Genomic DNA, 14,985 nt, shown 5'->3' with positions numbered 1-14,985 from the left:
AAATGCAAGTGTACAGAAAAGGACTGTGTCCAAACAATGCGGGAATTACGAGGAAAGAAACCTCTACACCTATTAAAGGGAAATGGCATCCTACCCAGGGTACAGTCATTGGGTATATTAGAGTGATATTCTATCTCCTAAATAATGAAGAAGCAGGGTTAGGTGGAGTTCCTGTTCATTGTTGAGTAAAGCTGCCCACCTTTTTTCTGTCATCACAAACTCATATTTAGAAAGGCAGGATAGCGTAGAAGGACAGACCTTGCCTCTTCCTGCCGTTGAGCTCCTTGCTATACTATTCAGCAAGGGAGAATTCCCACTGTTTAAAATGTGTTTTCTAACCTTTTGCCACTCAAGGAGAATCAGAGTGTTTCAGCGTGGTGCTTAGCCCCACTGTCCCTGATTCCTTGGGGCAGGGATGGGCTGACCAAAGCCGATGGAGATATACATTATTTAGCAGGTTTATAAGTAGTTTTCCTTGGACTCGCTGCTATTCATTATACAACATTTTAAGACTTTAAAGATGGAAATACACAAAGCTGAGAATAGACATGGAATACATATGGTTTTATCATTCAAATCATCAAGTGTCAATTATCGTCACTATACTAATGAGGTCAGTCAGCCATGTTCTTCTACTTGCAGCTGGAGGGCACTGATTGCAGATGTGGTTCACTCGGATGACTCCTTGTGGGAAGAAATACGTGGGAAGCCCTTGTTTCAATACAGTGGTGAAGATTATGGAAATCATTACAATCAATTGGCAGAGAGGTCATTTTAATTTATAATGAAACCTAAGAGTAAGTTTGATGCATTTATGTGTTCATAGGGAGCATTTCTCTCTGCTCAAGTGGATGCAGCGTGCTTCATTTCTTAGCAGCGTGTTCAGGAAGAATCAATGAATGGGAGAGTGAGCTGAAGGACACCTAGGTAATCGTCATCAGTGAAACGTGGAAGACGAACAATGCTACCACTCACAGCCAGATTACCAGAGTCATGGCGTGCCTCAGAGCAAGCACTGCCTGTGGAGGTCAGTGAAGAGTGAAACCGTATCTTCCCAGCAGAAAGAGGGAGAAAGGGGAATTTTGGTCTCTTTCTAGTTCTTCACCCTCTGTTTCCTCAGATAAGCGGGAGTTATGGAGCTAAGGATCATTATAAGACAGTCTTTGACCCACAATATAGAATAATTGCCCCATTAGCTACAGTTGTGTTAACTGGGTTCTGCTACACGTTGTGTGGGGTGTGCCTTCAGTCATTTGTTGACTAACACAGTCTTTGTGGCCGACTCATGCACGTTCCACTGCAAATGCTTTTGATAACACTGTTATAAATGCTTGTGAATTTCAGTGTAGGAGGGCAAAATATTTTGAGCTGCTCAGCTTCACTTTATAAATATTTTTGGAAGCCACCAATGTGAAATGCTCCATTCACATTCAGCACTGAAAAAAATAATGGCTTCTTCTAAAACAAAGACACATCTGTCAGTGCAGTAGAGTATATGAATTTACGCAATCTGCAGCACAGAAAAAGTACTTTCTCAAACAAATTAAGTCGAAGCAGGCAGAGAAAGAACAGCATGAAGCTCTCTATGCAATGTCAACAATAATTAACAGAGCACTTTATAGTCTGCCAGTGCTTCCCGTGAGTAAGGTACTCTCAGATATTTGGTGCGAGCAGGCTGCCCTCCTGTTCCTCTGCTCCTGGAACCCAAAGCCGCAAGTGTTAGCTTTTAGCGGCTAGCCTATCATTAACTTTTTAAATGTTGTATGCCACCCAACATTTCCCCTTAGAAGGACAAAGGGCAGAGGGCAAGAAGACACTGTTGCAACTGCTGCAGGGATTCATGGGGTTTGCTTTGCCACATCATACTGGGAAATATGGCGGATTTGCTTCTTTCTCAGGTACATCAGTACAAAAAAACAACACATTGCACTACACTCAGAGCCTGTTAATCTCTTTATTCCCGAGTTTCCGTGTCGATAACTTGGGAGAAGGCAGCTTCCTTGTTTCCCTCACAGATGCGTGCAACATTTGAAAGTTTTTTTCAACTCCTACTGATTCTCCAGGGACGCAGACTGCAGACATTTTGCAGCAGGGAGTCTAGTCTCTTAGGCTGCCTGTGTACAAAATGCAGAACTGATGTGAGCCTACTTTCGCACACAGCATTGTATTGCTCCCATACTTCTGATTTAATCATGTTGCCTTTACATGTACTTACGGATTAAATTTCCAGTATTGCCACAGAATGGGACACTCCTGCCATCTTCTTCTCTTTACAGATGGCAAAACTGCAGCCTTGTCTAGAGCAGAGGTATTTCCACAAGTTTTTTTTCTTCTAGACTGATTGTGACCAATTTCTTCCACATATAAGAGTGCTCACACGGTTGTCAGGGAGACAACTGTTGGCATAGCTTTGCCCTGGTATTTGGAGGGCTTGGCCAGTCGATTGCTTTTCAGCGGATTGTGCATTCGTGCAGATGCAGCAAGCTGGCAGACTGACAGACCTGACTTTTTCATTTGCCAGTTTGAGCTCATGAGCATGCACTACCTCCAAACTACAGCTTGCAAGAGGTGGCCAGCATATCATCTCAGCTAGTGTTATTTGAACTAGTTTGAGCAGCAGCACAGTAAAAACCTGGTGACCAAAAGTCAAGTGCAGCCAATGTGAGACACAGGACTTATTTGGAAGGTTGGCCTGCACTGTGTATATTGCTGCTAGTAGCTCAGCTGGTTGTTTAAACTAATCCAGGCCAAGATAAAATGCTGTAATAATGCTTCTCTGATGCCGGCGTCCTTCGTACAGTACAGCCCTCGGCCCAGAAATTCCCATCAGCCCACAGTCTGTGCCATTGCCTGCATCTCCTCTGCAGACCTCAGCACTTTCTTCCTTCCCCTCCTGGAAGCTGTGACCAAACCTAAATCAAAACCAGCCATCATGTCCCCTGAATTGGTGTAAACGTTGAAAACAAGGATAATAAACTTTGCACCGGCTGAGGCTAATTAGCGTGCAGGCAGTCATTTATGATTAAGCCATGCAAAACATTTGCTAGTAGCACAAGAGCTGAATGCTGTAGTACACAGCAAATGCCCAAGGCACAGAGAAGTTAAGTAAGTGACTTGCCCAGTTTGACACAGCAATTCAGTGACAGAGGTAGAAATAGGCTGCTCAGTTCTCTCCCCAAACAGGTTTAATCTCTAGATCATACTTTGATCTCCCTTTAGCAGCAGAAAATAAAACCCCCTCTGTTCATGCTATAAGTCATTACAGAAATTACTTTCAAGTTACAGACTCACCATTATCACATCACTGCAAGATCAAACAAAAAAGAGGGCAGTAGGAGAGGAAAAGAAGGGTTACTTTGTGTCATTTTCTGCCACAGTCTGCTCAACAAAGCCAAAGAGGAAAAACATTTTTTTTTAGACAGATGCCTTTTACAACACATCAAACACTTCTCAGGGACGTATGTCAGAGACATTTTACTACAAAGGCTTTGTCCTTTGCATTCATGACAGCCCGGATGTTTATCAGGATTTTCCATTCCCTAAATTCAAGATCAAATTGGGATCTGCATTAAGATAGCAGCAGAAGTACATCAACAAAGTCCAAAATACAAAACCATTAGTGAAAAGAAAGCATTAAGTCAACATGTTCCTGTGCTGAGGCTGTGGTGGGGGGAGTTTCTGTGATCTCAAAAGGAATGTCTGGAGAAGGAAACAGCCTATTTTCAATGTGCTGGCTTTGGAGGAAGCCAATATGAGGAAACAATTGCCTTTCCTAATGGATTTTACTGCTAGTAAATGTTTAAGTCCTCCATGCAAAGCATGTGGCCCCAATATCATGAAGACAACATTTACTACATAACATCACATGTGTATATTGTGCTGTCGGCATGCCTGCAGCAATGCTCCGATTTGTTTATTCATAAGTGCATAAGTTTGTAATTCTCTAAATTATCAAGCACAACAAAGACCATTACACACAGAGACAAACTACATTTAATGTTGCTACATACTCTTCCACTCTCAGGCCAACAGCCAACAGCATCTTGCATTTCCTCTCTCCTACCCTTGCCCTCTGGTATGCATAGTCTCAGCCCCCAAAACACTACGGGGGCCTTCCAAAAACGCTAGTATCCTTCCTGGGCGGGGCGTTCTCCTTTCTAGGAACAAACCAGGTCCATGGCTGTTGTGCTAAGACAGTACTCCCAGCCTCTCTGCAAGCAACAGGGGTCGGCAGAGGATGGCACGTGCCACCCCAGCAGGCTGATCTGCTCCACTCCCTGGGAATGGCCAGGCCTGAAGGTTTTCCAGTCTCCAAAACCCATCAGCAACAGTAGAAGCACCAAACACCTGTCCCCAAACCCAACACCTCCACTCTTTTCACTTAGGGTGGCACTGAGCTCCCACAAGATATTCTGTCCCCTGAGACCACTGTCGATTTAGATGCTTCACCTGAGAGGAAATTTCGTTGTGAGCCAGACGGACAGCATGCTCCTACACTTACAGCAAAAAAAGTGAATAGGCAGAAAGTGCAGAGATGTCTGAGGTCCCTTCCTTTGCTTCTGTTTGGAATATCAAAAATCTCACAATTCTTCTCTATGCCAATTCTGTCGTAGACTGGAGTAACTGTTTTCCAGTTCTAGTGGGTAATCCTGGTTTCTCAAGAAGGTAAGACATCAGGGAATCCTACAGTTACTGTCTGGCTTCTACCACCACTGCCACTGTGTAGTCTCGTACAGCATTTTCCAAGTATCAGCACATCAGTGCATGCATTGTCCTTGCTTCCACCACCAAAGAACGAACGGACCCATCCATCAGGCTCCAGCAAACGTGTGTACCTGTATCCGCAAAGAACAGGATTCATGTTTGTTACTGGTAGCAGTAACTCCTTCCCCAGTGAGTTTGAACAGCCTCCCCCCCCAGGTTAAATCAAATGGCTTTGGTTCTCCCTCAAAGATGCCAGTGGATGGATGTACCACCCCAAAACTCCCACCTCTCAGATCATATACTGCTTACGTGAAAATGGTGGGTAAGCTTCTGGCAGCTCTTCCAGTTCAAAACGGGCTCGGGAAAAGCAGCATGTAATTTTCTGGCAACAACAGTGGAAATATAAAACTAATGAGTCTCTACAGCTATTCCCACCTGTTCTTAGAGCAGTATATGTATTGGATATATACCCACCCATGAGTCTATCTATCTGTGATGTTAACTCAAACTATAACAAAAAAACCTCCAAACCAAACCAAACCAAACCAAACCAAACCAAACCAAACCAAACCAAACCAAACCAGACCAAACCAAACCAAACCAAACCAAACCAAACCAAACCCCAGCCTTTCCTGCATAGGAAAAAGAGTGTAAAAGAGCAGGCGGGAATCTCATCTGTTTTCACATCATGCTTAAGTTGGCCCTAAGCCTCTTTCATAGAAGGGAATTAAAACAGGACAGATGTATCAGCAGCAGCATCAACCCAAGGCTGATACTGAACAGAGATACTGTAATATATGAAGATGGAGCAAAATGAGGGTGAGTCAGCAGAAGATGTTTGTCTTCTATGCAGTGTCCTAAAATTTGGCTCTCTATTACAGGAAATTACACTAATATTGAATCACTGTTCTGTACACATCATCATTCTGTACAGAAGTTTTCCATGGTGAGGAAGTCATTGTTAGGTTTTACAATTTTATGCTACACTTTTATTTCAAAACATGTCCCAGAGCATCCAGCTGACCCTCTGCAGGAAAGTATTTGAAGTACATGTGACTTTTATTCTCTCCCATAAAAACTCTGACCAAGACACTCCAGGGATACATGCAACAACCCTTCCATATTCTACCTCAAAAAGACAAAACAGTTTGCAACTATTCTCTAACAGCACATTACAGAAAAGAAGATGAAAAGAACTGGAAAGCATCAGTGGAACGCTCATAAAATGGAGATTTATCTCATGACAAATGCACTAAGATTGCCTGGAATTTTTCTGAGATATTTTTAATTTTTTCCACATAATTTGTTTGTTAGTGGACATATTTTCAGAAAGAATATTATCATTTGAAAATGCTTACATTATGATTAGAATTGCTAAGCTTGCTCTGCTCCGGAAACTTTAAAAAATGTCCTGGCAAATTACAGTTAAAGAAGTCCCCAGGATTTTAGAGGCTGAGGGGGAGTTAATCCAAACTCATCTGTAGCAAAACATGTTTAAAATTTATTTCTTTTAACAGCTATTAAATGTTGAAAGTGCAGCACACAAGATATGCTGATAATAGAAAAATCCTCCCTTTTGCAAATAACAACGGTAATGAGGCATTATTGCACACAGGGAAAAAGAAGATAAGCATTTCCTCCTGGATGTTCTTCTCCTTGGACAATATGGCCTTTGGCAAACTGTGATGTTACCCAGGTCTTTAAATAGTGAAGTTTCCAAACAAAAGATTGTGAAAAAAGATTTGAAGAAAATATGTTTATAATTAATGATGGAGCTTGGAAGAAGCCCAACAATGAAAGCAATTCTTGTTTTCTAACCTGGAGAACAAACTTCCTATAAACACTTGCAGTGAAGGAGATATTACCACAGTAATGAAGCAAACCAATGAAGTGAAACTGGGTACACATACTACACTTGAAAAGGTTTCAGACTTTCAGCTATTCTCAGCCAAGACGCAAGCTATCTCTCTAGCACAGATAGATTTGGGATGTAACGTCAGTGGAAGTCTGTGGAGACAGCCTCGCTGTTACATCAATACAGCTCCATGCTCCCAAAATGATCCTGCTTCCTTCCATAGCTACTCCTGAGTGGAAACATTTCTACTATCTTTCCAGTATCCTGTAAGTCAGCACTGCATAGAGTGAGGTAGCTGAATTGTAGTTGTTCTTTTTAGTATGTGCTGGTTTTACACATTCACTGCTAGTTCTCTGATTGAGGCTTTAGCCTAGCTACGGAGCAGGGGGGGGAGGAGAGGTGGTTTGGGTTTTGCAAAAGCCAAACCAAAGCTGTTTCAGTTCCAGGTCCCATTTTTTCTGAACCCTGAAAGTTAAAGCCTGGGTGGTTTGGATAAGTGCTTCTAATTCTAGCATACCCCTATTTAAAATAAGAGGGAGGATTTGTTTTTAAAAAGCTAAAACTAGGATGGCCTGGAACGAAATCTCTGAAGACATTTAGGGAGGATTCAGATAAACAATTCCATTCCTCCCCCCACCCCTTATATCTCTCATGAATTTTTATCCTATCCCTTCCTTGCTTTCTATCTCTCAGATATTGTTTGCTTCCCCTCAATTTCCAATGGAGCTTGAAATTAAATTTCTTTTACTTCCTTGTTCACAAACAAAGCTCTGAACCGCACATCTTGGCGTAAGTTAACTCCCAGACTGAGTCACTGAGTTACCTTCCACCTCTATACCTGAACTGGTTGAAACCATGCAACAGAAATCACCATGTATGCCTTTTTCCATCTCACACCATCATTATTTGATTTTTGGAAGGAAAATTCTGATTTTAGTTGGACAGAAATAGAACCATCTAATTGTAATGGTTTTAGTCTCAATTTATGACAGCAGAAATTGGCCGACAGTGTGACTCAAGACAGAAACAGTATTCATTGTCACAATTTATAACTTCATCAAGAGTTAACTTGGGAACTGCAAGCTGGCAGCAGTAATTCGTACATTGCTGCAAACTGTGTTTTCATCATTTCTGTTGATACTGGCAAAATGCTTGTTTTGGCTTTCTGCATGTTGCAGTCATTAGTATAATATAGTATAGCCACTCAGATATATTTAGGGGAAGGTCATTTTTATTCAACTGATTACGTACTGGGAAGTTAAATAAACAAGCAAGTTAAAGACATCAGCAATCCCGCTCCTTGATCCATGCCAAAGTGAATTCTAAAAGCTGGTCGTTTCAATTAGAGGAAAAGTCAAGCAGTGATTATGTCAGCTGGAGGAAAGAGGACATTACATTTCCTTTTACTTGAGGATTACCTGGAACACTACTCCTTGATAATGGCTAAATACATCCATAAAGCTGGAGGTGTTCAAAGACAAGCTAGAACACACTTGGTAACTATGACATTAGCAAGATTACTCATCCTGTTCATAACAATGAAAATTTCCTATTGAGATTTCCCTGAGCAGAAAGTGCAGAATCATGACTATTTATTTACAGCTGTTTGGAGTGCCTTTCCAAGGCACGAAAGGACACTGTCCTTGAAAATTATATTTGGGGGGAAGTAAATGTCCATGTTTTTCATTTTGCAAGTTTGTAACCGTAAAAGTTACAAAACAAGTCACTTTTGAGAAGTACTCATCTTTTACGCTCATTAGATTGCAATCCAGCGATGACTGAACATGATATTTAAACAGTAGTGTTTTTGCCAATGAGTTACATGATCAACACGAACTGCTAATGTTTTCTATTCTAAACCTTCTCAAAATGTCAAGTGTTCTTGTCAGCTGAGTGGAAGTGGCATAAAAGTAACTTTTGAAGTTGCTGTTGATGAGATACCCTTGGGGAACTTAGTATATATACTGAAATCATATTCACAATATGCTCTAATCTCCCCTGCTGCAAAAGGACTAGGCTCTTGACTCTGATTTCCATTAATGGCAATGCAGCACAGCCTGGGTCTTCCTTCCAAAAAAGACACTGGGCATTCTTAAATAACACGAGTCTTATTTCCTGAATTTTCTCAAGCTGTAAGAAAATAAAAACATAAACTAAACTAAGGAAATTTCTTTTGAAAACCTAAGCCTAGTAACTAACTGTTACAACCCTCATAATTGCAGCACTGTTAATTTTTTTTTTTTTTTTTACACAACAAATCACCAAAACAGCAAAGAAATTCATAGTTGTCTGAGTCACACCGGCTGTAGCAGACTCACTGTTTCTTCAGTGCCAGTTTCTTCTGTGAGTTAAAACATCAGAAAAAGGTAAGAAAGATGGTGCATTACCTGAGGTCCTTGCCAAGGATGCGGAAGACCTGGGTTCATTCTCTGCTCACCCATGTTTATCAGGTGTGATCATGGACAAGTCATACAGAGGTATTTCCAATAATGTACTGAGGCAAAACTTCGACGTGCCTGCTCAGAGGTCTCACAGCCTTGCTCAGGTGCCTCCAGAGCTCTGTTGGCACTTGCTGGGCACAGTTGCCCCTCATTGAATTTACCCTACCACCCCAGGAAGGACCATGGGCTTCCAGGCTTTTGCCCAAAAACAGTGCTGATGGTGGCTCTTACACTATTTACAGCAAAAGCCATGAACTAGTTTGCTTCTAAAGTTTCAGTGAAGTAAGATCACCACCGACACTGTATGTCCAGCACCATGGGTCCTACATGTTGACACATGTCAAGATAAGGTATTTTTTGGAGTCTCTTTCTTGACTAACGAACATGTTTTTTTACTCAAAGTATTTTCCAAAAGTCTAGTTACACAGGTGGATCTTTATGGACTGCTAGCAAAGGGACTGCACACTTGTGATCAATGTTTGGTACTTTAATCACACATACACGAGATCTTTTCCTCAGAAAGTGCAAAAAATGCCCAAAAGTCTCTGTTCATTTGTTGAAAGGCAAAACTGGTATTTTACGCTGTTCTTCCATGCACAAATGTCTGATTGGAGGAACAAAGAGTAGTATTTTGGACAGGTAAAACTCAGTTTTCAGTTTCAGCACTGTCAATCCAGAGTAACTACAATGGCATGTAATTTGGCGCAAAGCATAAGTGTTTATGAAGATGAGCTTTTATACATGGCACTTTATGGACAAAGTGCAAATAAGCATAAAAATCAGAAAGCAGGGTAGAATTTGGTATGTATTTTATTATACCTGATTTTGTATCCACATTTTTTCACTTGACCTGTAGCAAACATTAGTTAGGATATTGGTTCCATTAAATAAATATTTAAGAATTTGAGTGCTTTCAAATTGCTCACTGCTCATTTGTGATCATTTAGCAACACTCACTGCTAACGTCTCTATAACAAGTAATCCATGTCTAAACTGGTTTTCACACTGATGAAAAGTAAAAGTTCAAGGATGCTGGAAGAACAATTAGGCCTCCAAAAACATTTCAGGGTCATTTCACATGTTTGATCACATCTGCTCTTGTAACTATATTATGCACTGCTGGATTTAAAAGCCTGTTTTCACGCAGGTAATATCATACTTTACAGCACTGTAGCCTCATTTACATTGCATTCACAAACATAGTAAGTGGGCTGAAAAACACACAGGGATATTCAGCAACTAGGTTAACCCACATCCAGAGATATCCAGAATGTGGGTTAAGTACAGGTAGAAGAGTACAGCTGCCACATCCAGGTCAATGAGATGCATCTGGGTTCCCAGCCCATCCTTGCCTCAGCTGGCTTCCTCTGTAAACCAGGCAACTGGGCCAGTTGGTGATGCTGCTTAGCAGCTCACCCTGCAAGCAGGGCACTTTCGCTCCTATTAGCCCTAACTACTTAATACAATCTTGACGGTAGTAAAGCCTGACATTTTGCAATATTGACTCACTACCATGAAGTATGAAATTAATCTTTAGAATATCACGTAAGGTAGGAGCTTTCTTCACTGGTAACAAGGATCACAAAACCCTCAACAAAGTACAGAGCCGTAAACACAGCAAAACCCACCCCACCAGTATGAATTTTTAACTGAAACTTCAGAAGCCAGGGGACTGACTGGAAGCAAGAGGCTCCCGATGATTGTACGAAATAATAACTTTAATGCTGGTAATTTTCAGGTGATTTATGTTATCTTCACACAGACCCACAATGAAGGAAGGCAAAACAATTCTGTCTGTGCTGCATGGGGACTATGAGGCAGCCAGAATACGGGATCTGCCCAGGGCCAGCATGCAGAGTCTGGAATGCCTGGCTGCCAGCCCCATTCTCAAAATACATCGCTCCTTTCTAGAGGCAGCAGCTGTTTGTTTGTTCTCTGACACTTATAGAGCATCTAAGATTATTTCCATTGAAGATAATAATCTGTCCAGTCCAGTGGGAACAAAATTGGGTCATAAATGTTTAAGCTGGTCCGGTTTCACTGAAGACCACTGGTAAGCTCATGGTTACACACAACACTGTAATTATCAGGTTCAATTTGGGAAGCTGACTGGCACACCGGGAAGGCTGGGGCAATAGCACAAAAGCTGTGGGTTCAGCTCTTTGTTCTGCCACAAGAGCAGCCAATCTTCTGGCTGGGGCAATTCCTGTAGCCTGAAACGCAGCCGAGGGTTGTACACACGCTGTGAATCCTCCCATGCCATCACTAGAGGTGTGCACCTCATGCAAAGACAAGGCAAGCATCTCCCTAGCCCGTGACTGATGCATGCGCTGGAGAGGTGTGAAAGCGCAAGGTCTTGGGGAAAAAAGGCTTCCTCTAGGATGTATGGACATCCCTCTGCATTTCAGTTGTGTGACAGGCTTGTCTGTCCCATGAGAAAGGGGACATTGTGAAGTCCTAGGGAAAGTAGCAAAGAAGGGGGTGTAGACAGCAGGAATTGTCCCAGCAAGCAGGATCCAGATTTGAGGCCCCAGGTAAGATGTCCTTGTAATGTTCCGGTCTTTTTGTGAGACTTTGGGCAAAACATAAGCATTTAAATTTTTCCACAACAAAGCTACTGAAAAGAAATTATTCTTGTTTTTAACTGGGATGTTCAACAAAATTTGATCATTTTAAAGCAGCAGAACAGCAATGAAGCTGGTGGACAGTATCTTGTGACTGCAAGAAAGACCCTCAGTGCTTCTGACTTCCAGCGAGTTCCTACACAAGCAGGACACAGGAGCCAGGAGCCAGGAGCCACTGACATTTTTATATCAAGAACAGTAGCATTTAAATGATCACCCTCATTTCTATTGAAGAAATTTTTTCTTACTACTGGGGTTTTTTTTGAGCAGAGGTAGGCAGAGCAAAAATAGACGTCGATCTGACTGCTTATTACAAACGTTTTCCTTCTCCTGCTTTTTGTACCATATCTGGCCCTTTCTGTATGTCCATAGGGCATAGTGAAATGCCTATACTGCCTCAGTATAGGCATTTCACTGGGGCAATCTTGAGTTGCAGGCTAGCCACTTTGGACACCCTTACTGTCACTGAAGAAATATAGGTACCATGAAAGGATAATTAAGCCCACCTAAGAATCCCAAAGTGTGTCAAATAGCTAACACTAGGTCTTGTAATAACCTACAATTAGCATGTAAAGCCCAAGGCATCTGCACGTTGACAACATGGTTTAATCCAGTAATAAAGTAGGCTAAAATGATTATTATAGCTAATAGTATTTTTAACAGAAGTGAAACTATAGAAAAGAAGATACACAAACATTGATTTCAGCTGTGCCTCCCTGACAAGTCTGTATAGAGTTTGTTATTTATAGTCCATTTTTCCAAAAAGAACCCAAGGCTCACAAATGTAGAAATCCCCGGTTGTATGAAATGGACGGTTGTGCATCAAAATGAGGGATTTGCATGTTTAACTGCCCATATTTGTATCCTTCTACCCAGTTTGCATATGCAAAGGCGAACATTGTTATATTTATGAGTGCATAAATGAAAGGAGGAGAGATAAATGACCTGGTTTGCAGAGGTGCTGAGCACATGCAGTTCCCATTTATTTCAACTGGAGTGTGAAAAACAGGCCCTAAGTGACTGGCCCAAGCTCACACAATGCATGATTGTCAGTGCCAGGAAGAAAACCCAGAAATCCTTCCAGTCTAATCCTCCCAGCCTAAATCCTCCCCAGTCTAAACTCTAGACACAGTCTCTCCCAGGGAGGAAAAAAAAAAAAAAAAGCTGTACGACAGCCTGACCACTCTCTTATTCCTACCTTAGCTTGCTAAGAGAATAAAAAAAAAGGGACATGAAAAACTGCATAATCTTTAATGACTAGCAAATAATGCCAAGTAGGGCAAGTAAATATGTGTGAAGCATTGCTCACACACCCAGCAACTTGCATGTGTGTCACAGATGGTTTTAGTGAAGAGCCAAAAAGAGAAAGAGAGAAAGGAAAAGGAAAACAAGTTACAGTCCAGATAAAGAGCAAGACAGAAAGAGAGAGAAAAACATTTTCTAGTATTAAAAAAGAAAATCCCTTAAAAAGCTAATGATAAAAAAACATAGAACCATTCCCTCTCCTTGATAACGTGTAGGCTAATCTCTACATAAATAGAAATAACAGCCCTTTGAAATGGCAATGATTTGCTTGGAAAACATTCATTAAAAACGTCCTGCAATTATTGACTCTATCATTATTTCTTGGCAGCAGCTGAGTCTCACTGCATCTTGTGTTGTTTTTCCAACGAAAAGCAAAGCATTGTTTGGGAAAAAAAAAAACCACCAAAAAAACCCACAAGGACATTGTATTTGAAATATGTGCTTGGTGACATGGAGCTGATTGCCCAAAGGAATCAGGATACATATATTTGTATTATTGTACACGTGAGTAGCTTGAATCATGTACTGCTTGCTCTCTTTGTTTGGATTATGCAGCTTGGCTGGGCAGCCATCCAAAAGATTCACATTAAATTCTAGCTATATTCAGCACGAAAGTCATCTAGCATCAGAGGATCAAAGTTACATCAACCAACAAGCACTAAGGAATTGATAAGCCACTAAAATTAGGTCATCTCCTAGCAGCTGCTTTTGATGGATGAAGTAGAATTTAGCCTCAGGTTTTCTATTTAAAGATCTGTTACAGCATCTTTTCCTGCAGCTACAATGAGAACACAACAAAGTATAATGCTTTTGATTAAATGTTTAATCATTACGCTTTACTCTTCTGATTGTTTCTGCCATGGCACAGATTTACTGCGCACACTACTTGCAGCTTTCCTAGCCCTTTTAAAACTGACATTAAATTGTTAAGATTTTTAATTCCTAAGTTGTGAAACTTAAGAGGTGATTTTTAAAAAATGTGGATAAAAATCTTGCAAAGCTGTTTACTTACTGTACTTAGAGAGAGAGACTGTCACTTACTGGAACTGAAAATTAATCTCTATGCAATTATCTCACTATTGTGTCCACTGGAAGAACCACCGTATCACTAGGAACTGTATGAATACAAAAGTACATATCCATGCATAAGTACATGTGGGGCTATAGAAACTTTTATGTATTTATTATTTTATTTGTGGCTACTTTGGGGGAAATTATCTAATTAATCTAATTAACACATACTTTTAAAGGTACTCGCTAGTGCACTAGGCTATGTTAGGTCATTAGTGAAGGGCATTATGATCGCTAGACAGAGTACAATATATGCCCTACGAAGACATACTTGTGGTCTCAGGGTAATACAAATGATGCCAGCATTAGCAGCTTTAGAAGAAAGCTCAAAAGGAAATAAACAAAAACCTCCGAATTAGTTTCATATGCATAGAACCTGCCCTTGACCTGTTCAGAATATGACCAAGGTCTGCTGGCTGCAGCCTGTGTACAACACTGTTGTGTCATCATCTGCGTAAAAGAAACTAATGCAGGACTTTGTTGTCAGGGTTTTCAATATGACATCTCTCATGTCTGGTAAAGTCGCTAAAATCTATTTTAAATAATCTTGAGAAACACGGGAGGGGAAAAAAAAGAACACCTGCCCAATGGAAAGGATGAAGTCAACAGTCTTCTGCCTTTTCAAGTCAAAAAATGATGAGGGAGCAAAGCTGAAAAACATAGTATATGACAATGTCACATAAGACACATAACTTTCTACAAATGATGGACGTGTGTATGCCACTCTGTAGCAGTCATACGCTGTGCTCCCTCGTGCCAGCCTAGTAAGTGGGCTGTTGCTGGGTAAGTTTTCTAAGGGGTGGAAACTCCCTGTGTGTTTCGGTTCCAAATTTGGTGTGCCCAGTCTTTACTACTTGAGAAAGCACCATTATGCACTGTAGTTCAAAGTCTAGATCTAGCTTTTTCCAGCTATGTACCTCTTTTTCAATTAAAAACCTAAACTGGGGCAGGGGGAGAGTATGTAATATGTCTGGAGTAGACAACA

This window comes from Gymnogyps californianus, chromosome Z (genome assembly GCF_018139145.2).
Source record: "Gymnogyps californianus isolate 813 chromosome Z, ASM1813914v2, whole genome shotgun sequence".
NCBI lineage: Eukaryota > Metazoa > Chordata > Aves > Accipitriformes > Cathartidae > Gymnogyps > Gymnogyps californianus.
This window is presented reverse-complemented; position numbering follows the sequence as displayed.